This window comes from Erinaceus europaeus, chromosome 19, assembly GCF_950295315.1.
Source record: "Erinaceus europaeus chromosome 19, mEriEur2.1, whole genome shotgun sequence".
Classification (NCBI taxonomy): Eukaryota; Metazoa; Chordata; class Mammalia; order Eulipotyphla; family Erinaceidae; genus Erinaceus; species Erinaceus europaeus.
The window spans coordinates 36,457,619-36,483,227 of record NC_080180.1 but is presented as its reverse complement, the minus strand read 5'-3'; the positions used below and the strand labels follow the sequence as shown (position 1 = coordinate 36,483,227).

The 25,609-nt window shown below is 39.0% G+C and overlaps 1 long non-coding RNA gene across 2 annotated transcripts in view; it reads left to right on the top strand.

Annotated features, from left to right (window-relative positions):
• LOC132534635 (uncharacterized) overlaps nucleotides 1-25,609 on the top strand; it is a 95,677-nt gene that overhangs the window by 2,018 nt on the left and 68,050 nt on the right. The window contains exons 2-3 of one of the 2 annotated variants that reach the window (XR_009546361.1): nucleotides 5,844-5,966; nucleotides 15,138-15,237. This is a non-coding gene — a long non-coding RNA (uncharacterized LOC132534635). Of the gene's footprint in view, nucleotides 1-5,843; nucleotides 5,967-15,137; nucleotides 15,238-25,609 lie in introns of those variants that run through there. The other variant, XR_009546362.1, reaches the window with a different exon arrangement.

The following is a 25,609-nucleotide window of genomic DNA, read 5'->3' as shown; positions in this document are numbered from 1 at the left end:
CCTGACTCAGTCCTTTCTCCTTGCTCTGTCTCTGCCTTCAAATCAGCAAGAAGCCAATGTTGAGTCTGCCAGAGAACATGACACAGTTTAACAACCTTGATTCAATCTGTTTGAGTCCCCAGTAAGATTTATACTTCAAGAGTGTTAGTTAGCATAGGTACAGGCATGCACACCCACACACACCACACTCAAACGGGAGACAGCGTGAATGCCTGGAAATTAATAATCTGTGTATTCAAGCCCAGCAACTTCATAATTGTGCTGAAACAATAAGCTGGCCAAAGCAAGACTAAACCTGCTGGGTAAGCCAGTTCATTTCTTGAGGGGAGGAGAACAGGGCAGGACTGGGGAGAAGGGGCAGGGAAGGATCAGCATGTGCAGGAGCAAGGACTGATAAGCTCTTGACTGAATGGGAAAATGGCTGTGGCATCACAAATCACTCCTAGTATAGAAGCTCATATTTTCTTATGAGTGAGTGATTGCAACACTGAGCCTTGTCTGCTGATTTGTGAAGGAGGCTAATTATCCAAGTGAGGATTTATCAGGGTAGAAAGGTGATGATTGAAGACTGGGATAAGGTGAAAGGACTAAAGAAGAAAACTTAAAAAAAAAAAGTAAATAAGAAGGAGTCATTGGAGAAAGAAGTTTGACAATCCTAGACACTCCAAAGTAAGAATTATTTTGTAGTGTCTATCAATTCATACACACATTTCAGTTTAAATGAATTGATTACCTTGGTGTTTCTAAAGTTCTGAACTGGGTGCTAGGGAATGAATAAGTGTTGGTAAAAGAGAGGAGATACAGGGGGAAGAAGGAAAACTAATGCTTCTTGTCATCAAGGAGTTTGTTGTCAAGTTGAAAAGATGGCTAACCTGACTCAATTCCTGAAGGTACAGGTTGTCAGGATCTTGGTGGGAAGAGAAGGACATCTAGGCCAAGGCTGACTAGAGATATGAGAAAGGCTTTTGGATGAATTTTAAGGAAGGCTTGGTATGGAAATGAGTTGAACTGATAGAATTGCTTTTTAAGAACTTAGGAAAGTGCTAAGTTATTTTGGTTTGTGTCTTGAAAACTCAGCAATGTTTTTTGTTGCTTTGGGCAGTAGTTGTACATGTATTGCAATGCATCCTCATAGTTTAGTGTTCTCTTCTAGAAGGAGAACAAGAGGACAGTTCCATGATAATATTTCCTTGGATCTTAATTTCTATTCCTCAGTATCCTCTGTCTTCTTAGTAATTTTTTTTTATTGTTCATGGTGGTGCTCTTTGTTTCTCTTCCTGTGTTTGGTTTACTGGTTTTGTAGGGTAGAAATGACTTAGTTCCCACTCCACCATCCACATCCTTTTTTTTCACATTTTTAGTGCTCCTACTAGAACACAGTGTCCTATAAATTTTATGGTGTACTTTCATTTTTATCCCATGTTGATTTATTGCTCCTTATTTTCATCATTTACTATCATGTGTCTGAAAGCTCATTGCTGGGTATAGTGGCTCACAAGGACAGAAGAAATTCAGTAGAGAACAGCCACATTGGTGTGTGTGTACCACTGGCACATTGGAGGTTGCTAAAGGCAATGTAGAAATATCTAGTATAGAGTTTCTTCCCAGGAAATTGAGGTGGTCTGGATGTCTACAGTTTTGGTATGCTTGAGTTTTGGACTTTGATACAACAGTGGTAGGAAAGCCTTGAGACTCCTGGAGTTGGTATCTGGTCCCTTTGTATCTTTTTTATTGGGGTGGTACAAGAGAATTTAGAAGAGTTTGACTATCATATTTCAGAGGTTGATCTTATTCTACAAATGACAGGGAGTCATTAAGGGTTCTTGAGTAGAAATTGTTAAATGATGTGTTGAAATAAGTGTTTGGAAAAGATCTTTTGATCATATTTATGATTGTTGGAAGAAAAGAACAGAGGTCTTAAGACCAGTAAGTAATGTCAGTCTTGTGCTGATGAAATTCTGGGCAATAACAGTGGCAGCAGGAAAGAAATGGAGAGAAGTATGAGAGAGATTTGAATCAAACGGAATCTATCAATCAACCAAAGAACTTTATTAGAAATGAATGTTCTCCCAATTTAACGATGATGTGAATCATATACATCAGGGCTTTTCCTTCGTCATTTGTTGCATGCGATTTTTAATTGACTAGGCTATTTAGCATCTCTGCTAGGTGGACACTTTCTTACCTAGCTAAATGACTAAGCTGGACTTCAGATAGTTGAGGAGCTTTCCCAGGGCTGGCTGTCTGAGTTGACATTGCCCCCAGGTGTGATGGGTGAGAGGGAAAAAGAATCTTTTGCATTTCTCTTGAGCAGGGACAGTGCAAAGACGTGAGTGGGAGAAAATGCCAACACTTAAGGCCAAGTAACGATGCCCTGGTTGTGCCCGTGCAGAGCTGGCATAAGTTCAGTGGGAAGATTAAGCCAAGAATCTTTGGGGCTTTGTTGGATTTGACAAGCTTAAAAGCTAAGTAGTGAATGGCTCTTTGCCTCTTTGATGACAGGAACCCAGGAGCATGGTTTCTTGGTAAATGTTTCTTTTGTTGCTAACAGAGAGTCAGACCTCTCAAGACTAGTCTAAAATGATTGACCAGAAACTGTAGGGACTCTGAGACTGACTGCTCTATCGGACTGTTCATACATGCCCAAAGTTGAGGAAAAGGATGCAGGTCGGTGGCATTTTTTTAATTTTTTTTTTATAAATCAAGAAACCAGTTTTATGGTAAAACATTTTAAATTATTGTGTGAAAAACTTCCTTTTTTAATATTTTAAAATATTTTATTTTATTTATTTATTTTAGGTAGAGACAGAGGTTGAAAAGGAAGGGGGAGATTGAAAAGGAGAGATAGAGACCTTCATCACTGCTTTACCTCGAGTGAGGCTTTCTCCATGCAAGTGGGGGCCAGGGGCTTGCAACCAAGTCTTTCCACAGTATAATGTGTATGCTCAACCAGGTGTGTCACTGCCCTCCATCCTCCCCCCTGCTTTTTTTTAACTTTAGTTGCTTTAAACAGTGCCAAAGAAAGAAAGAAAGAAAAAAGTACCCTAAGAATATCAACTCTCCTCTTCCCCTTTGAATTTATGGAGGGTTACTGAATATCTGATGCTAGGTTAGGTGTTGTGAGGAACACAGAGAAAGATATTATTTTTCCCGGACTTTGTGAATGTTCTTAACACATGAATGTTGCATTTGAGGATGAATATATGCTTTCTGGAAATATAATACAGCAAGTGGGTTGTAGTAGTGTTTACAGGTTTGAAGTCAATTAACACTTTCTGGGTACCTGTCTCCTCTATGCTGGGCCTTGCTGCAGATGCTTCTCAGCTATTCTTATCTCTTTAGCTGCCATCTTGTATTTTTATAGAAAGAGCCTAAAACCCAGATTGCAGGATGCTTTCTCCTTCACTGTAGAGTGGATGGTGGACTTAGGTTCTCTAAGTTGAGATGATATAGAAGTAGATCTAGGTCCTCTGCTTTTGTGCCCACTACCATGATAAAGCTTAGAGCACTGCCTTTCTGGGTGTGTGTGTGTGAGTGTGTGTGTGTGTGTGGGGGAGAAATAGAATAAACTAGCCTGTTTAAGCCAGAGCAGGCAGGCTGAAATTAGCCTATACTCCTGTGAAATTGCAATGCCATTTTATATCAGAGAACAAATTCATAATCCCAGGGCAGCTTGTGAATCTTCAGTATCATAGGAAGCTCCTAATGAGGATATGTGTGCCATTGAATCTCTCCTTCCAGATAGTCCTTGGGAAGACCTAAAAACAGCATTACCCTGTTGAGACACATGAGGGCACTCAAACCAACCAACAAGGATAAATTTCTTTTACATTGATTTTTTTTTTAATCCTGAATATGTTAACGTGTCCATTGTTTCAATTCATTAGGATATACTTTAGAGGACTAATCTATGCTTGGTATATACTTTAGAGGACTAATCTATGCTTGATAAACTTTAGAGGACTAATCTATGTTTGATATATGTTCTCTGATATAAAATGGCATTGCAATTTCACAGGAGTATAGGCTAATTTCAGCCTGCCTGTTCTGGCTTAAACAGGCTAGTTTATTCTATTTCTATACCCACCCCACACCCCCCACACACCCCAGAAAGGTCACTCGCCTGTAATTTATCTAGTGAGCTGAAAGGCTAACATGGTCTTAAATATTTGGGAATCTTGCAATGTATACCACCTCATTACATCCTAATCAAGAATTAGGTAGACGGTGAGTTTCTTCACAAATCTAGCTCAGTATTGTATGTGTGTGTGTTTGTGTGTGTGTGTGGGGGGGAGGGGTACTATCTTTACTCAAACTGTTCAGGGCATATTGCAGGATATATGAGATATTTTGAATATCTTTGTTAAAAAGGGGATTCAAAGGCCTAGGGAGATAGCATAATGGCTATACAGTCAACTTACATACCTCCAAAGCCCTGGGACTGACACCACACAAGCCAAAACTGAGCAGTGCTATGGTTAGAAATATCAAAGAAAAGAAAAAGGGAAAGGAACTCAAGGTGACACTGCTTCTGTCAGAGAAGAAAACAAAGCTTCTCAGGCTAGTTTTGTTTGTTTTTTTCCTTTTCTTTTACTTTGTAGTCCTTATTGCAATGATCTGCACAGAGAAGCACAGAAGTAAAGACTGAATAACTATCTTCTCTTTCTGACACTTACTTTGTGCCAATTCTACTACCTGGAAATCTTCCAGGGGAGTGTGGGAAAGGTGACATGGGGGTGAAATCACGCCATGAGTATTTACCTGTTTTATTTTATAATCCTGTCCTCAACCACCTTTGTGAGGAAGGGGTTGGCACTCTGTCAGGTGCAGGAACTGACTAGAAGTACCTGAGAGGTAGGGTGGGTCTGTCACACTGCTCACAACTGAGAGACTCTTCTACCCAAGGTTTACTGCAATCCACTCCAGCTAAAGAGTGGGCTGCTTAGCCTTTAGGAAAAGAAAAGTTTACTTATTTCACATGAGATTTGAGAGAGTGTGTTTCACATGAAATGGGGAGAAAGAGAAAGAAGCCAAAGCATCACTCTGATACTTGATAGTGCCATAAATCAAACTGGGAGCCTCAGGCTTGCAAACCCAGTGCTCTATCAAATGAGCTATTTTCCCAACCTTGCTTATTTATGCTTGAAAATGGTGTTAGCACCGTGATAGGGCAAGCCCTGGAGGCACAGACCCGGTAAAAAGCCAGCAAAGAGACGACACAGTGCTAAACCGTGAGTTATAACAAATGGAGCTGATGGCTGGTACCATTGAGTTTGTGCAATAGAAATCATAAATCCACTCCTACGACTTGTGCTGAAGCATCATTCTGACATATTTAGCCTAAAGCCAACTTGTCACTTGTAAAATGCTGTCCCAGTATAAAGAAGTGTCTTGCAGCCATTCTTGAGTGCCAGACACATCTATTATTACTAGTTTACTGGCTGAGAAAGGGAGCTGTAGAGAAGGAACAACCTTTGTACAAAGTTACATGGCTACTTAGCCAAGGGGCCAGACTAGGAGATTACAGATTTCTTTACTTGGTGTTTAGAGACCTTGCCAAGAAATTTATTATGGCAATTTAAATGTATTTTTTAATGAAGCTGCATTTAATATGCTTTAGGCTAAAAGTGCCATTAAGATAAGCCAGTTTCTGGCTCTGGAGAGGTTTCCTGGGAATATCAACATATCCTGATTATTATATTAAATATCAGAGTAATAAAGAGCAGAATGCAGAGTCAGAATCTATCTTGGAGACATTTTATAGTGGAAGCAACACAAAGCAAACAAACAACAACTACAAAAACACAAAACAAGCCACCAAGTGCTATTTTGTTTGCTTTTAGGGAACGTGGTTTTGGTCAGCTGTTTGGGAAATGAACTCTCAGAGTCCCTTTAAAAATTAATTTGTAAGGAAATTTAATGGAATAAATGGAAATCCAAATGCTAGGAAACACTCTAGCCTCCAGGTAAGCATTTTCTTGAACATGTCATTCTACACTGTCTAGTAACAATAATAGCAAGAGGGAGGAAGAAGGAGACAAAAAGTTAGAGCTTTAAAGGAAGTGGTGCAATTCCTAAGGGCAGAAATATCATCTGGGGAGTTGCTGGGCTAAGATAGCAAAATTTAGTTAAAAAAAAAATCAGTGAGGATTAGAGGAATAATGTTTTTTTTTTTTCATTCAGCAAATTTTAGTGATCCCTTCACAGCTCCTTGTCATATCAGTACTTAAAATAATTTCTTCATAATTTGTTATTATATGTATTTTTATTACCTTAACAAGGAATATCAGTTTCTTTTTATGGTATGTGTGTATTCTAGGGGGAGGGGACCTTTATCTTTTGGCATTTTTTTTTTTTTATTGTTGCAGTTATTATTGTTGTCATTGTTGTTGGATAGGACAGAGTGAAATGGAGAGAGGAGGGGAAGACAGAGAGGGGGAGAGAAAGATAGACACCTGCAGACCTGTTTCACCGCTTGTGAAGTGACACACCTGCAGGTGGGGAGCCAGGGCTTGAACCAGGATCCTTATGCTGGTCCTTGTGCTTAGCGCCACCTGCGCTTAACCCACTGCGCTACAGCCCGACTCCCTCTTTTGGCATTTAAATAACTCACAGAAGACATTGTAATACCCCAAATAATGTGAAATGACTCACAGTTGCAGTAAAATATTAGACACAAGAAGAGTGCTTCCTAACACAATATTAAACAAATCTTAAAAAAAAAAAAAGATTGATCAGATGTCAGCATTTGGGACTTTTAAAGTCAGAGCTTCCCCTTCTTTTTGGTTTCCTCCAAAGAAGTGAAGAAAGGAATTGTTAATGCTGGGCGTTGATGCACCCGGTTAAGTGCATGTATTGTCATGTGCAAGGACCCCAGTCTGAGCCCCCACTCCCCACTGGCAGGGAGGACACCTCACAAGCTCTGAAGAAGGTCTGCAGGTGTATATCTTTCTCTCTCCTTCTTCATCCCCCCACCCCTCTCAATTTCTCTCTGTCCAGTCAAGTAAAAAATTGAAATAAAAAAAAAAAGGTAAAAATGGCCGCCAGGAACAGAGGATTTGTAGTGCAGGCACTGAGCCCCAGAAATAACTATGAAGGCAAACAAACAAACAAACAAATAATAAAAGAATAGCTGACTATGATCATTGTTTGAATTCAGGTAGATGTCTTTGCAAGTCACAGAGAAATATGGCGGAGCTACAGAGTCAGGACCCCAACTGTTGCCTTTCATACACAAGTATATCACTTTAGCCCAGACTCATGCTGAAGGCACAAGGTGCCTTGTGTCCACAGTAGGCAGGTTCTGAGAATTTGTCCCTCTGTATAAGCCTGTGTGTCTCCTTTCAGACTAGTGACGTTTCTATAGAAGATGTGAGATTTTTCTTTCAGCCCCTCTCAACCCCTTCCCCCCACTCCTTAAAATGTTGCCTTTTGCCATGAATTAGAAAGAACCACTGGAAGCCCAGGCCCCTTTTAGAAGCTTTGAATGCAAAACCATCAGCTGTAAAATAGGTGCTTGAATGGCTTTCCACAAGGAGGGGCAGAGCTTGTCAAGAGAGTCCTGCTTGCTGCAGCTTCAGTGATGATTGCCCAAAGCATTTGCTACATGGTTAAAAACCAAAACCAAATGCAAGGGAGTGCTTGAGCACTCAAGGGTTTGTACAAAGTCCATCTGAACTCCCTCCCCAAGCAATTCCCTGTGAAGGAACTGAATCCAAGTCTAGCTTTCATGTCAGGGACCTGGCTTGTAACTTTGGTTCTTAATTTTTTGTGGCTTTTGCAGCGTGTGTGTGTGTGTGTGTGTGTGTGTGTGTATTCAGCAAACATATAGATAGAATTTAAAGGTATGACCCTCATAAGTTCTTTTTCCTTCTACACTTCCCTTTTTTGCAACAAAATTGAGGTGGATTCCAGAGTTTGGAAAGTAAAACCAAACTGACTCAAGGCTTGTGGTTTACGGATCTGACAATTTATCTGGGAGAAACCACAGATTGTTACACTCCTTTGGCTTTAACTGAACGAATTCCAAATATTAATGTATTGATATGGGCTCCAGGCCCTTGAATGGACAGAACTAGGAAGTACAATAGACATAGGCTGTAGGTCAGATTGATGGGATTTACAGTTATTAGTATTTATATACTTTCCCCATATTTGGGAGCTACTTTCTGGCTTGATGCAGCTTTCTAGTCCTATTCCCAACTCTGACACCATCTTCCTAGACCATACCTTTGGTCCACCTGCATGTTAGCTGTCGGGCTCAGGCAAAAACTAGTAAAGTCATGGGCCCTTTAGAATATACCTAAAGGAAGTAGGGCAGTTGGGTGGTAGCATAGTAGGTTAAGTGTAGGCAGTGCAAAGCCCAAGGACTGGTATAAGGATCCCGGTTCAAGCCTCTGGGTCCCCATCTGCAGGGGTGTTGCTTCACAAGTGGTGAAGCAGGTCTGCAAGTTGTCTATCTTTCTCTCCCACTCTGTCTTCCCCTCCTCTCTCCATTTCTCTCTGTCCTTTCCAACAACAACAAGAATAACTACAATAATAAAACAGCAGGGGCAACAAAAGGGAATAAATAAATAAATAAAAGACTATACCTAAAATAGACTTTCTAGCTTCTTCTAACATGAAGACCCCAGATCTCATCTGCTATATTCTTACTGTTAGGTTCCTGATTATTAAACAATTTGTCCTGCTTTAGATCTTAGTGCTTTTCAGCCACTAAGTTGCAGATGCTACCATGATGTCAACCTGACTTCCCTGGGCAGATGGCCTCATTAATGTTTCCTGGAAACCTACCTCCCTACAGTCCTACCCCACTAGGGAAAGATAGACACAGGCTGGGGGTATGTATGAACCTGTCAATGTCCATGTCTAGCGGAGAAGCAATTCCAGAAGCCAGACCTCCCATCTTTTGCACCCCATAAAGATCTTTGGTCCATACTCCCAGAGTGATAAAGAATAGGGAACCTTCCAATGAAGGGGATCAGATACAGAACCCTAGTAGTGGGAATTGTATGAAATTGTACTTCTCTTTTCCACAATCTTGTTAATTATTATTACACCACTAATAAAAAAGCAATGAATGTTAAAAAAAAGAAAAATGCTAATCAAAAACACAATGAGAAGTTATAATACCTGATTATATATTTCTTATCAGAATTGTAGGTAACAGCTGCTGATCCAAGAGTATAGAATAGAGAACACTTTGGGACCCTAGTCGTAGAGTTCTGGGATTCCCACACAGACGTAATGGGCCTAGACCTCAAATAGATCCCCCTCTCCATTGTCACTGGTCATCTGTATCAGGAACAACATAATGGACCCCTTTGTGGGCCCCTATAGGATCTTGCCCTCAGTGTGGATCAAGAATGATAGAGAATGTTCCATCCTCCAAAGGGAGGCTGAATAACATACTCTATCTACCACCTGAGGAAGATGGGTCCTGCTATTGGTGCAAATTGGAACGTTCCTACTCATGACCACAGAATATGAGCTCAGACCTACAGGGATGCAGAAGCTACACAGGTTCCCATGCTGAATATGGGCCCCAGATTATAAACCGGTGGGGTTTATAATCAACAGTATTTATACACTTTTCTCATATTTATGAGCTACTCTCTTCCCTGATCTAGCTAGTAAAGTCATGGACCCTTTGAAATATATGTAAAATAGACCCACTAGCTATTTCCAAAACAGAGATCCCAAATTTTCATGTGCACTGTTCCAGCCTTTAGGTTCATGATTAATCAATAATTTGTTTGGCTTTATATGTTAACTCTTTTTTCAGCCACCAGGTCCCAGATGCTACCATGATGCCAATCCCACCAATGTGTCCTGGACCCTCACCTTCCCAGATCCCTACCTACTAGGGAAAGAGAGAAACAGGCTGGGAGTGTAGATCAACTTTCCAACACCCATGTTCAGTGGGGAAGCAATTACAGAAGCCAGACCTTCCACCTTATGCACCCTATAATGATCCTGGGTCCATACTCCCAGAGGGATAAAGAACAGGAAATCTATCAGGGGAGGGGACTGGATACAGAGTTCTGGTGGTGGGAATTGTACCCCTATTATCCTATGGTCTTGTCAATATTTCCATTTTATAAATAAAAATTATATAAATAGTAAAAATATTCATGTTTTAATATTGATTTCCAATATTATAAGATAACGGGTATAATTCTACACCTTTACCACCATCAGAGTGTCCCCAGTCTCTTCATTGGAAATTGTATTAGTTCTCCCATGATCACAGATATGGGTTATGTATTACTCCAAAAACTATATTTATATGTATTTGCCCATTTTCCTATGGTTCTGCCTTCTCTTCCTTTCTAAGTCATACCTGCTACTTCTGAATGTCCTCTTTCGTTTGTTTTGTTTTCTTTTTCTTTTTCCTCTCTCTTCTCTCTGGGGGTCCTGGTGAAATTGGAGTTCAGAGACTTCTGGTCATCTTCCCCTAACATTTCGTTCCCTCTGGAAATATGGACCAAAATTCATTTTTTATGTCATTGTATATAATGTACTGAACACAGATGACCAGTTAGTATAATGTTATATTTTATAGACTTTAGAAGTCTTTGTTTTGCATTTTCCTTTGGGACCATAAAATAGTCTTCCCAGTTATCAATCCTCTTTAACTTCATTAAGAGCTAATGGTTGCCATCCTACATTGTAGAGAGAGTAGGTTGGGTGTGAGCTTTTGGTTTAATAAGGAATTAGCAAATAGTGACCTGAAGGCTGTTCTTTTTCTTTTTTCTAGAGTGTTTCAATAGTGTTATAACCCCAAAAATGCATCATTAAAAATTAAGCCCTTCTCAATTTCATTTTGGGACTTAATTTGCCATATTATTTATATTAATGTCACCTAGAAATCCTCCAATTAATTTGATTAAGTGAGATCTACTAATTTTCAAATTTATTTGATTCAGAACAACTTAGCAATTTATTTATAAAAATATTTATTTAGGGTTCAGGCAGTTGTGCACCTGATTGAGTGCACATAATACCATGTGCAAGGACCCAGGTGCAAGCCTCTAATTTCTACCTGCAGGAAGGAAGCTTTTCAAGTAATGAAGCAGTGTTGCAGGCATCTCCCTCTTACTACCACCCTCCCCCCTCTCATTTTCTCTCGGTCACATCAAATTAAAACAATGAACAAATAAGTAAGATTTATTGACTTATCAGAGAGAGAGAGAGGGAACAATGACAGTAAAAGAGAAAAAGAGAGAGCATGAGACACAGAGAAGAGAGATTATAGAATTTATCAGCTTTGGTATAGGTTGGTGCTAGGGATTAAACTTGCAACCTCTGGAACTTGGTATGCAGGTTGGTGCTCTGTCAGGCTGAGCTAATACTCTGGCACCAACATTTTTTTTTTCTTTAATTAGTGACACCTATAGATATCCTGAAGGACAAGGGCTTTTGTCCTTCATTTCCTAATTTTAGGAAATGCTGACCCCTCACTTACCTCTGAAGTTATCTTATTCCTGATGATGACCAGCTTTTTGATTGATTGATTGAATAATTACTGACAAGACTGTAGGATAAGAGAGGTACATTTCCACACAATTCCCATCACCAGAACTCTGTATCCCATCCTCTCCATTGGCAGCTTTTCTGTTCTTTATACCTCTGGGAGTATGGACCCAGGATCATTATGGGGTGCAGAAGGTGGAAGGTCTGGCTTCTGTAATTGCTTCCTCACTGAACATGGGCGTTGACATGTTGATCCCTAGTGGCTTAAGGCTCTGGAGAGTTGGGGTACAGGACATCTCATGATTGTTTATCCAGTCATCTGTTGATAGCCATTTAGAATTATAACCAATGGTATTCTATAGAACAAAATTAAAACATTTACTCCAGACCCTAGTGTACTTAGGAAGACAATGAAATACGGTTCTGTTAGGTTTTTGAAAACTACCTCCATGTTTTTGAAAACTACCTCCATCTGAACAAAACTCGTTCAAATTGCGTATTGGATCAGAGAAGGAAGGGAGAGAGCAGAGGCAGTCTTGGATGGTGTTTCAACTCCACCATAGAAAAAATTCTCTCTGCTGCTACAATTGAATCTGGATTGTCTAGTAAGGCTGCACCCACATCCTTTTTATTTATTTGCTTATTTATATTAGTGATTTAATAATGATTAACTAAATTACGAGATAACAGGATACAGTTCTACATCATTCCTACCACCAGCATTCTGTGCCCTCATTCTCTCCACTGGAAATGGCAATGGTTCTCCCAAGGTCACAGGTATGGGCTCACTATTACATCTATAACTATCTATGCTTATATATATTTGCCCATTTTTTCTATGGTCCTGCCTTTTCTTCCTTCCTAATTCATACCTACACCTATTACTTCTTCTGAATGTCCTTGCTCAGTTTTTCCTCTTTTCTTTTTGGGTCCTGATGGAGCTGGAGTTCTTCTAACTGCTGGGGAAATTTCAAGTGTATGCTTTATCACACCTGTATAGTTGTACACATTTCACAAAGATTACAAGATATATTTTGTAAACACTTTACTTTTGTAGAAGGGTGTCTGTGTGCCATCCAAATAGTTTTTTATGATTAATAAGGATTTTTATAGTTATGTCCTTCCTATGCCTCCTTTTTGAGGAAATGAAATGGACAGAAAATTGCACATACATACTTTCCAGGCATCATAACTATATGCAATCACACATTTAAAAACCAGCTTCTTTAAATTGGAAGAATTTTCTATGTTATTTTTTTACACTATTTCTAAGCCAAGAACATCAACAGAGATAGGAAGAAAAAAATGTGCTGTTAAATCTTACATAAGAGTTTGCCATGCTATGAGGGAAAAAGTCCAAATGCATTCCTATATATACCATTTTACTCAGTCCTTTATAAATATAATAATTTGATCTAAGTGGTAATTAGAGGCTGACATATAAACAGTCATTGATATACTGAGTGTTACAACTTGAAAATTCAGTGGGACTGGGTTTGGGTGGATATCAGAGAAGTTTCACTGGGAAAGGAGGGGGTTTAAGCTGAAATATAAGGACTAGTAAAGATGTATTCAGGCAGTAGTGAGGACAGGTGGTTGAGTGGCACAGTCTTAGTGATTACCAGTTATAATGGCACACAAGGCCTCATGTGATGCAACATAGTGGGCTCCAGGAATGAGAGGGGTACAATTGATTAACACTTAGGAAAAGAGATATTAGGTGAGAAAAAAAATGTTGGGTGGAACTAGAATGAGCATACTTTTGTAGTTCATATTAATATATTTAAATTCTTCTATAAGGTTAATTTAATACCATTGTAGGAATTTAAGCAAGTAAGTGTGTTGTTTAAGTAAGTTTAAGCAAGTACGATTTACATTTTAGAAGTGTCTAGTTCACAGCATAGTATGAATAATTTGCTGAGTGCTGCAGTAGAATAGGTAGACTATGATTTTTGCTTTTTCCCTCATAGAGATGGAGTGTATCTATCTGCTTTTGGCTTTACATCAATACTTCTTGGTGTTCAGAAGGGATGATTTGTCTCTTTCAGTTGATAATGTTGAAAGTGAGAAAACTTCTTTTACAAAAGTTCTCAACATATTGCTCCTGATTTATTATCAGACTGTATTGAGTCACATGCTTATCACTGTACCAAATCTTAACCAGAAAAAGGTGCCTTAAATTTAATGACTTAACTGTGATTCTGAAACTATTATTGCAGCCAGGTGGTAGCTCACCTGGTTACTCATGCATATGTTACTGTACACAAGGACCTGAGTTCAAGCCCTCAGTTCCCATTCACAAGGTGAGGCTTCACAAGTAATGAAGCAGGGTTACAGATATCTTTCCATCTTCCTCTTCCTTGTCAGTTTCTCTGTTTTGACCCAAGAAATAAATAAATTACAGAGTAGCAGCAGCTGTATTTCTTTCCTCTTCTCTCCCTGGTCAACTAGGATTATTAAAGATCACCTGAGACCAAAACAAGATGAGACTAGGACTACTTTGGGAACCCACCAAGTCATGAGTGAGTGAAAACACTTGTGGCTCCTGGACAGAGAGGAGCCTAAAGAGAGATTCCTGGGCCTAAATCCTGTATCTACTACTGAGCTGCTGGTAACAATGCAACTGTTTGCCAGTCGAGGCACCATATCCAGGCTATTTGACAACAAAAAGACTGATGAAGGGAGGAGAGGATTCCCCTAAGACTCACCAGATGCAACTGTGAGACCCCACTGCTACTGCCCCTCAGAGGCTGGGGCAGCAGTGGGGAGGCCCTGTGATGACACCAGGGTGGGGCAGAGAACTTGCTGGGAAACTCAGGAGAAGATCTACAACCCAGTGGCCTAGAGGTGGGGCTGAATAATGGGAGCTTTTCCATGTTGTTTTCCTGATGAGAACATGGTGAATAATTGCCTCAGAATCCACAGACTATATACCAGACTTATTTAGAAATTCACAGAGCCAAGTAGTGCTGCTCGTCTTGGTTCTGGTTGTTGGCAGAGCAGCTTAATTGAACCTGGGCCTTTGGGGCCTCGGGGCCTGGGTGACTCTTTGTATAACCACTTTGCTATCTCTCCTTTACCCTGATTTATCTCTTTGTCAGGAGTGAGTCATTAAGCTAAAAACCTACTTATAGTTAAAAAGCCCCTAGGCTCCCAGAGCCTACAGTGAAGAAAAAGAACAAAAGAGGTTTTAACAGCCACTCTGCTTCAACTCAGGGATTGAGATATCATAGAAATAACTATTAATTTCCACAACTGTGAACTTTTTACCTTACTTAGGCATACAGAGGCCAATCCAGGCAAGAGTTATCAGTGGATTGAAAAGAACTAAGAGAGTGACACACTATATAAAATGATTAAACCAAGAAGAAACATTGAAACCAAGAAATGAACTAGGAAAAAAGCCCAGATAAAAGCTCTCCAAAGGTAGAAGCAGATAAGAATGAGGACAACATCCAAACACTAATTGAAGCATTAGTCACAGGAGTGAGAAAAGACTTTGGAAGTGGTATCAGTTCAACAACAAGTGAGTGACTGAGAAAGTGGAATACTACACAGCTATTAAAAATGGTGATTTCATGGTTTTCAGCCCATCTTGAATGAATCTTGAAGCAATCATGTTAAGTAAAATAAGTCAGAAACAGAAATGATCTCACTCACAGGCATAAGTTGAAAAACAAGATCAGAAGAGAAGTCATTAAGGAGTACATGGACTGAAGCTGGTGTACTGCTCCAAAGTGGAAGACTCTGGCGGGTGGGAGGAGAGTTCAGGTACTGGAACTTGATGACAGAGGACTTGGTGATAGTTGTATTGTTATGTGGAAAACTGGGAAATGTTGTGCATGTAAAAACTATTTTATTTATAGTCAACTATTAAATAGTAATCACCCAATAAAAAATAAAAATGCTATTATTTCTAAGGGAGTATAAAAATAGTTTAACAGTCTCATGTCAGAATTGAAATTGTCTTCCATTGAAATACAGTCTAGACTTCTTTTCAGAAACATGGAGAATGGATCAGTCATGATGATCTCTATACTCATACAAGTAGGGACTGAGAATTATACACTGGATTTAAAAAATATTTTGTGTATATTCACTGAGGTATATTTTACATGTATTACATTATGCTTATCTAAAAGTAGAGCATTGGACATGGCCACATCAAGATAGAGAAAATTTACACACCTGCATCAGTTTTCTGCAGACCTCTTTTAATTATTTTTTTTCCCATCATATCCTCCCTAAGTCTGGTCCTTTGGTAATCACATTGTGTCTCCTGAAGACTTTACTTATTTAAAATAAAATTACAAAGCCCTCCTTCCTTCCTTCCTTCCTTCCTTCCTTCCTTCCTTCCTTCCTTCCTTCCTTCTTTCCTTCCTTCTTTCCTTTCTCTTTTCCTTCCTCCTTCCTTCCTTTTTTCCTTCCTTCTTTCCTTCCCTCCTTCCCTCCTTTCTGCCTCCAGTTGCTGGGCTCAATGTTGGCACTACTCATCCATTGCTCCTGGATGACATTTTAAATTTTTCTTTTTCCCTCATTTTATTGGGTAGAACAGAGAGAAACTAAGATAGGAAGGGAAGACAGAGAGGGAGAGAGGAAACCTGTAGACCTGCTTCACTACTGTGAAGCATCCCCCTGGAAGTAGGGTGCAGGGGTTTGAACCCAGGCCCTTCTGCTTAGTATTATGCACTTAACTGGATACGTTACCTCTTGCCTCCCCGATAATATTCATTTATTTTTATTTAATAACCATAGGATCCATTTCTCTTAATCTGTTGTTGATCACTCAGCTAATTTTCTTTGTTTTAGATTTTGGCTAGAAAATCATCCATAGCTTCTTATATATTATTAGAAAATGTTAATGTTTAGGTGATGGTGTCCCCAATAAAGAGCACCCACTACCATGTGTGACGACCTAGATTTAAGTTATAGGCCCGTGTGTGTGTGTGTGTGTGTGTGTGTGTGTGTGTGGCTTCACACCAGCGACAAACCAGTGTTGCAAGTATCTCTCCTTCTCTCTGTCTCTGTCTCTCTCTTACTCTTTCTTTCCTCCATCTTTCATCCTCTCTCCAAAACCAAACCAAACCAAATCAACCCAAACTAAATAAAACAACAATAAAAACAACGACAACAACCCCACCAAAAAACAAACAGAAAAAAAGGCCTCCAAATGGTGGAGCAAAAACACTGGAGGCAAAAAAAAAAGAAAACTTAAAAATAAAATATGAATTTAAATAATAATTAAAAGAAAATATAAGTGCAATAAAGTACATCAGGTTTTGATGGCTACCTAAATGGAGTATTTCTCCAGTTACAACATATTTCAATGGACCTTTCTAAAATAGTAAATGACTTAATATAAACATTTTTCACATTGTGAAAATCTGAAGTATGAACATAAAAATTAAAAGTTAAAGGTTTTATTTTAATTCTTGTTTTTGTTTCTTAGTGCAGTTTCCATACACCTTGATTTCCAAATGAAGTGGTTATGATCACTCTAATGTTTTGTGAATGTTCTGGTAGATACAATGTGCTATACAATGTTTTTATTTTAAAGTTTAAATCAAATTGCACTGTACACATTGCTCTATAAATTTCTTTATTTCCTTTAAAAACTCACCTTGCATGGAGCTTGAAGGAATAGTATTAGGTGGGATAAGTCAAAGAGAGAGAGAAAAGTACTGAATTAACCAATTTGTATGTAGAATTTGGAGGAAAAGGACAGAAAAGGAAAATACAAGGTAAAACTTGCACTGGGGCTGGTTTACTAGAGCAAAGGATTCTGGGATGGAGGTTGGAGAATGCCTGAGGGAGGGTGGCATTGATGACCTAAGTTGGAGGTGAGAATGATTTACAGACACCTATCACAGGGAGATGGGGAATTAGAACCATGTGTCAACAACTGTGCTGTAAATCATTAACTCACCAATAAAATGGAAAAAAAAGTCACAAGGACAAAAAAATTTCATAAGAAGCATTCATGTCCATATGTGTGACCTCAATTATAGCTGAACTTCCACACTATGGTAGCTCCATGAATGTTCCAAGACACGTGTGGGGCTTCTTACTGTCTTGCCAATAATGTCATAATTAGGCTCCTTGCATTCTGCATTCCCAAAAGTTTGAAGATCAGACTATAAGAAACTGGCACAGTCACTTTGAAGGACAAGTGAGATAGGATTTTTTTTTTGGTAGCTCTTTTTGGAAAATAAAATTTCTCAAAAATCTTCAAAGTCTTCACTTGATAAAAGTCATTGGGACCATTTTATCCCATTTATTGGGGGGAATTAATGGTCTATAGTTGACAGTAAAAGACATTAGTTGATGCATGTTTAACATTTCTCAGTTTTATACATAACAATTTACTCCCTAACCCCCAGGTCCTCCTCTACCATCATTTTCAGTACCTGAACAGTCTCCTTCCTCCCCAGATTCATTTACTTTGGTGCAACACACCAAATCCAGTCATAGTTCTGCTTAGTGTTTTTTCTTCTGCTCCTATTTTTCAACTTCTTTCTACAAGTGGGATTATCCCATATTGAACCTTCATTTTTGGGGTTATCTTAATGTTATTCCTTCAAGCTCCATTCAAGATGAGGTGAAGAAAGTGAATTCGTTTTTTAAATAGCTGTGTAGTATTCCATTGTGTACATATACCACAGTTTACTTGCCCACTTATCTGTTGTTGGACACCTGGGTTGCTTCCAGCTTTTGGCCATTGTACTGCCATGAACATAGGCATACAAAGATCTTTTTGGCTGGACGCATTTGGTTCCTTAGGATATATCCCAGGAAAAGAATTGCAGGGTCATAGGGTAGGTCCAATCCACTTCTAGCCTTCTGAGAGTTCTGCAGACTGTTCTCCATAGGCACTGGGCCAATTGAGTCTCCCACCAGCAGTGCAGGAGGATTTCTTTGGCCTCACATCCTCTCCAGCAGTTGTTGCTATCTTTTCTGATGTTTGGTATTTCCACAGGAGTGAAGTGTATCTCATTATTGTATTTATTTGCATTTCTACACAATCAATGACTTGGAGCAAGTTTTCATGTGTTAATTCACCTTTTGAATATATTTTTCTGGTGAATATTCTGTTCATATCTCCCCAGTTTTGAGTGGGGATATTTATTTATTTATTTTGGTGAGTTTGTTGAGCTCTTTATATATATTTTGGTTATTAAACTCTTGTCTGATGCATGGACATATAAAGATCTCTCATCCTGTAAGGAGTCTCTTTGTTTGGGTATAGGTTTCTTTTGACTTGCAGAAGCTTTTTAATTTGATATGGTTCCATTGGTTTATACTTGCCTCAGTTTTCTTTGAAATTACATTTGGTTCATTGAAGATGCCTTCAAAATTTATACAGAAAAGAGTTTTGCCAATATTTTACTCCCAAGTATTTGATAGTTTCTGGTTTAACATCAAAGTCCTTGATCCACTTGGAATTTACTTTTGTGTTTGGTGAAATGTGGTGATTCAGTTTCATTCTTCTGCATGTTCAACCCAATATTCCAACATCATTTGTTGAAGATACTCTCCTTTCCACATTTAATAGTCTGGGCACATTTGTCAAAGATTACATGTCCATAGGTATGTCCATAGGTATGTCCATAGTTATGGGGGCTTATTTATTGGCCCTCAAGTCTATTCCACTGGTCAGTGTGTCTATATATGCTCAATACCAAGCAGTTTTGATTACAATGGCCCTATAATACAATTTGAGATCTGAGAGTGTGATGCCTCCAGTTCTGTACTTTCTTTTTTAAAATTAATTATAATAGATAGAAACAGAGAGAAATTGAGGGGAGGGAGAGAGAGAGATATACAGAGAGAAACCTGCAGCCTTGCTTCACAACTTGTAAAGCTTTCCACCTACAGATGGGGACCAGGGGCTTGAACCAGTATCCTTTCATACTGTAGTGTGTGTGCTTAACCAGGTGTGCCGTCAACTGGCCCTTCTGTTCTTCTCAAAATATTTTTGGCACACTAAGTAGAACTTGGACTGGTCTTGGTGTATTGTACAAAAATAAAAGACTCTGGGGTGGTGTGTGTGTGTGGGGGGGGGTGGCTGGGTTCTGGAACATTATGGCAGAGGAGGACCTAAAGGGGGTTAAATTGTTATGTGGAAAACTGGGAAATATTATGCATGTGCAAACTATTGTATTTTACTATTGACTGAAAATCATTAATTCTCCATTAAAGACATTTTTAAGAAGACAAAAAAAAAAAAAGAAGTTGTTAGAGTTCTTCTAAATAAGTTGCATTTTAACATCTTTCCTTTTAGTCTGAGCACTACTCAGCTCTCTCTGGTTTATAGAGGTGCTGGGCTTTGAACCTGGGGCCTCAAATCCTCAGACATGAAAGTCTTTTGCATAACCATTATTAATTCTCCCTGGATGTCTCTGAGCATCCTTCTTATTCCTGAGAAAATTTCTGATAATTTAATCTAAGTATCAGTGAGCTACACTTTAGCAGGCTCAAAATTCTTTGAACCTGATCTTACTGCAGTATAGCCCAACCTCAAGATTCTCAGTTCCATTGTAAAACTTGTTTCAGGGGCTGAATGCTAAGCATGAAAGGAAGTTTCCTGTGCATGTAATGGCTTCACTCTCACCATGGAGGTACACTCTCTGAATATCTTGTCTTATATGTGCCTCTTTCTGTAGAATTAATCTTTTCAGCTGCTCTTAATGTTGATTTCTGCCTCCTAAGCTCAGCAGGAATGGTGAGCTCTGCCCACCTCCTGAGATTCTCAAAAATTGCAATCTCATTCTGTCTGTTATCCAAGGCTTTAAAAGAATTATTTTATACATAATAAGCAGTTTTATTGTTTCTTATGGAGAACAGACTAACATAATACCAGTTATTCCATCAAGCCAGAAGCAGAACTTCTATTAGGCTTCTTATTTATTTATGATTTCTCAGTTTTATGTTACATTTTGGAAGACTGCCTATTTTGATTCTACTGTAAAAATATCATCCTATATTTTTTCTAGCACAATTTATGGTTTTAATATCTAAAGTTTTTAATTTCATATCCATCGAAGATTTACTCAATATTTTTATGATGTATTCCATGAAATATGGAGTTAATTTTGTTTTTTCTTCAACAGAGTAGATGTCAGACCAATCACTTAAAAAAATCTCAGTTTTGTGGCAGACTTCTTAACAGAACTTTAAAACCTAGATATAGATCAGGGCCCATGAGATAGACATATATCCATAAGTTAGGGGAAAATATATACCTTCAAGCAAAAGTGCACGATAGTTTGCAGTGAATCAATAAATGAAGCAAGCAAGTAGCAAGAACTAAAAGGATACCTTACAGTACCTAATAAAACAGTTTTTTCTTTCTTTTAAAAATATTTATTTATTTATTTATTCCCTTTTATTGCCCTTTTTAAAAATTTATTTATTAGGGAATTAATGTTTTATATTCTAAAGTAAATACAATAGTTTATACATGCATAATATTTCCCAGTTTTCCACATAACAATACAAATACAACCCCCACTAGGTCCTCTGTCACCCTTTTTGGACCATATTCTTGCCCCCAACAGCCCCAGAGTCTTTTACTTTGGTGCAACATGCCAATTCCAGTTCAGGTTCTACTTGTGTTTTCTCTTCTGATCTTGTTATTCAACTTCTGCCCGAGAGTGAGATCATCCCATATTCATACTTCTGTTTCTGACTTATTTTACTTAAAATGAATTTTTCAATGCCCATCCAAGATTGGCTGAAAACGGTGAAGTCACCATTTTTTATATCTGAGTAGTATTCCATTGGGTATATATACCACAACTTGCTCAGTCACTCATCTGTTGTTGGACAGCTGGGTTGCTTCCAGATTTTGTATATTTTGTAAATTGTGCTTCTAAGAATATATGTGTACACAGATCTTTTTGGATGGGCGTATTGGGTTCCTTAGGATATATCCCCAGGAGAGGAATTGCAGGATCATAGGCTAGGTCCGTTTCTAGCCTTCTGAGAGTCCTCCAGACTGTTCTCCACAGAGGTTGGACCAATTTACATTCCTGCCAGCAGTGTAGGAAGGTTCCTTTAACCCCAAACCTCTCCAGCATTTGCTGCTATTACCTTTTCTGATGTATGACATTCTGACAGGAGTGAAGTGGTATCTCATTGTTGTCTTTATTTGCATTTCCCTGACAATCAAAGACTTGGAGCATTTTCTCATGTGTTTCTCGGCCTTTTGGATCTCTTCTGTGATGAATATTCTGTCCATGTCCTCTCCCCATTTTTGGATGGGGCTATTTGTTTTCATGTGGTTGAGTTTGGCAAGCCATTTTTGTATTTTAGATATTAAACTTTTGTCTGATATATGACATGTAGAGATCTTCTTCCATTCTGTGAGGGGTCTCTTTGGGTATTGGATTCTTTTATTGTGCAGAAACTTTTAAAGTTTGATGTAGGTTTATACTTGGCTTAGTCTTCTTTGTAATTGGATTTATTTCATTGAAGATGTCTTTAAAATTTATACAGAGAAGAGTATTGCCAATATTTTCCTCTATGTGTCTGATAATTTCGGTCTAACATCCAAGTCCTTGATCCACTTGGAATTTACTTTTGTATTTGACCAAATATAGTGGTTCAGTTTCATTCTTCTGCATGTGTCAACCCATTTTTTCCAACACCGTTTGTTGAAGAGACTCTCCTTTCCCCACTTAATAACCTGGGCACCTTTGCCAAAGATTAGATGCCCATAGATGTGGAGGCTTCCTTCTGGGCTCTCAATTCCATTCCACTGGTCAGTATGTCTATTCATGTTTCAGTACCAGGCAGTTTTGATTACAATGACCATATAATACAATTTAAAAGCTAGGAATGTGATGCCTCTGGTTGTGTTCTTTCTTCTCAAGATTTTTTTTGGCAATTCTTGGTCTTTTCTGGTTCCAGATAAACATTTGTAGCATTTGTTCTATTCTTCTAAAAAATGTCTTTGGGATCTCGATGGGGATAGCATTAAATTTGTGTATGGCTCTGGGTAGTATGTTCATTTTGATGATGTTAATTCTTCCAACCCACGAACATGGAATATCTTTCAACTTCTTTATGTATTTTTCTATTTTCTTGAGTAGTGACTCATAATTTTCAGTATACAAGTCTTTCACTTCTTTGGTTAGGTTTATTCCTAGATATTTTATTGTTTTTATTGCTACAGTAAAAGGAATTGATTTCTGGATTTCAATTTCTTCTAACTTAGTGTTTACATAGAGGAATGCCACTGACTTTTGAATGTTAATTGTGTAGCCTGACACCTTGATGTATTGCGTGATGATTTCCAAAAGCTTCTTGATGGATTCCTTAGGTTTTTCTAAGGAATAGAATGTATACTATGTATACACATGTATACTATCATGTCATCTGCAAATAGGGAGCATTTGACTTCTTCTCTTCCAATCTGTATGCCTTTAATTCCTTGCTCCTGCCTGATTGCTATGGCAAGAGCTTCCAATACTATGGTGAATGGTAATGGTGATAGTGGGCAGTCCTGTCTAGTGCTTGACCTGAGGGGAAATACTTAAGAGTTTTTCACCATTGAGCATGATGTCAGCTATAGGTTTGTTATATATAGACTCCACTATCTTCAGGAGTTTTCATTCTATTCCCGTTTTTTGTAGTGTTTTGATCATAAAGGGATGTTTTATTTTGTCAAAGGCTTTCTCTGCATCTATTGATATGACCACATGGATTTTGGTCTTGCTTTTATTGATGTGGTGGATCACCTTGACTGATTTATGTATATTAAACCAACCTTGCATCCCTGGGATAAACACCACTTGGTCATGATGAACAATCTTTTTAATATACTACTGTATCTAGTTGGCTTGAATGTTGTTCAATATTTTTGTATCTATATTCATCAGAGATATTGGTCCATAGTTTTCTTTTTTGGTTGTGTCCCTGTCTGCTTTTGGTATCAAAGTGATATTGGCTTCATAGAAGCTGGCCGGAAGATTTTTAAAAATCTTCTGGAAGATTTTTAAAAGTAGAGGTATTAGTTTTTCTTTGAAGGTTTTGTAAAATTTATTTGTAAAACCATCTGGTCTAGGACTTTCATTCTTAGGAAGGTTTTTGATAACTGTTTCAATTTCATTAGCTGTGATGGGCCTGTTCATGTTATCTACTTCCTCTTTAATTGATTTTGGAAGTTCATAGGTATCTAGGAAATCGTCCATTTCTTCCAGGTTCTCTAGCTTGGTGGCATATAGTTATTCAGTGAAGTCTTGCATGATATGCCAAATTTCTGTGGTGACTGTTGTGATATCTTTCATTTATGATCTGATTTGGGTCTTTTCCCTTTTTTGTTTTCTGAGTCTGCCTAAAGGTTTGTAGATTTTGTTCACTCTTTCAAAGAACCAACATTTACTTTCATCGATCTTGTGTATGGTTTTCTTATTTTCAATGTTATTTCTTTCTGCCCTAACTTTAGTTATTTCTGTCCTTCTGGTTGCTATAGGATTCCTTTGCTCTTCTTCTTCTAGGTCATTAAGATGTGCAATCAGGCTGTTTATTTGTGCCTTTTCTTGTTACCTAATGTGTGCTTGTATGGCTATGAACTTCCCTCTCAGTACCGCCTAATCTGTGTCCCAAATATTTTCATAGCTTGTATCTTTATTTTCATTGAAGTTTGGAAACATCTTGAAAGGAAGAAAGTCCTTTATTTTCTCTTTGACCTGGTGGCTGTTAAGTAGTGTACTGTTAAGCTTCCATATTTTGGGGCTACTACTAATCTTTTGTTGATTGTTAAGTGTTAGTTTAATTCCACTGTAGTCTGAGAAGATGCTTGGGATGATGTCACATATTTCTCACCTTACAGAGAAATTCCTATCACCCGCCCAGGCTGGTTTCCGCCCAGGAAGATCTACCTGCGAACAAGCCCTGGCCCTCTCAACTTACATTGAAAATGGATTCCAGAAGAATTTAAAGACGGGTGCTGTCTTTGTTGATCTCACAGCAGCCTATGACACGGTCTGGCACCGTGGTCTCCTAGTCAAGATCTCAAGATGCCTGCCTCTATGGGTGGCCAACACTATATCGTTTCTTCTCCAAAACAGAAGATTCCGGGTACATCTGGGTGACAAGTCTAGCAGATGGAGACTTGTCTCAAGTGGCCTCCCCCAGGGCTCTGTTCTGGCTCCTACGCTATTTAATATTTACATCAATGACCTCCCAGAAACTTCTTCAAGGAAGTTCATCTACGCCGATGACATCTGCTGTGCAACTCAGGCATCAAAGTTTGACATCCTCGAGGAAACACTCACGAAAGATACGTCTCTGATATCTGATTACTGTAAAAAATGGTGACTAATCCCTAGCACTGCAAAAACGGTATCATCTGTTTTCCATCTACACCATGCCTCGGCCTCGCATGAGCTTAATGTGCAGCTTGGCGATACGAGAATCCGGCATGAAGCCCAGCCAGTCTATCTTGGTGTTACTCTCGATCGCACTCTGTCATTTCACAAACATCTCATAAAAAATGCAGCAAAGGTGGGCGCGAGGAATAACATCATTGCAAGACTGGCCAGCTCCTCATGGGGCGCGAGCACTTCCACACTACGATCATCATCTCTGGCATTATGCTATTCCACTGCAGAATATTGTGCCCCAGTATGGTTCCGTAGCCCCCATGTCCACTTGGTCCATTCCAAATTATATTCCTCCATGAGGATAATTTCTGGAACCATCCGTTCCACCCCGGTTCCATGGCTGCCAGTTCTTAGCAACATCGCCCTGCCAGATATTCGTCAGGATGCGGCATCATCTAAGTTCATTTCCCACGTCTACGCTCGACCGGACCTGCCAATATACGCGGATATCTTCGCCCACCCTGTTCAACGCTTGACGTCTCGTCACCCAATCTGGTCCCCTACGCCTACACTGAACTTCTCTGTTCCAGTCTCTTGGAAACAGAGCTGGCAGTCAGCTGAGGTAAAGAACAAACACCTCATCACAGACCCCTGCAAGGGTCAACCCGGCTTTGACCTAGCACGTTATGATTGGGCCCTCCTCAATCGCTATCGAACAGGCCATGGCCAGTGCGCCGCTATGTTCCATCGCTGGGGAGCCAGAGACGACCCGAACTGCCCCTGCAGCTCCAGACAGACTATGACCC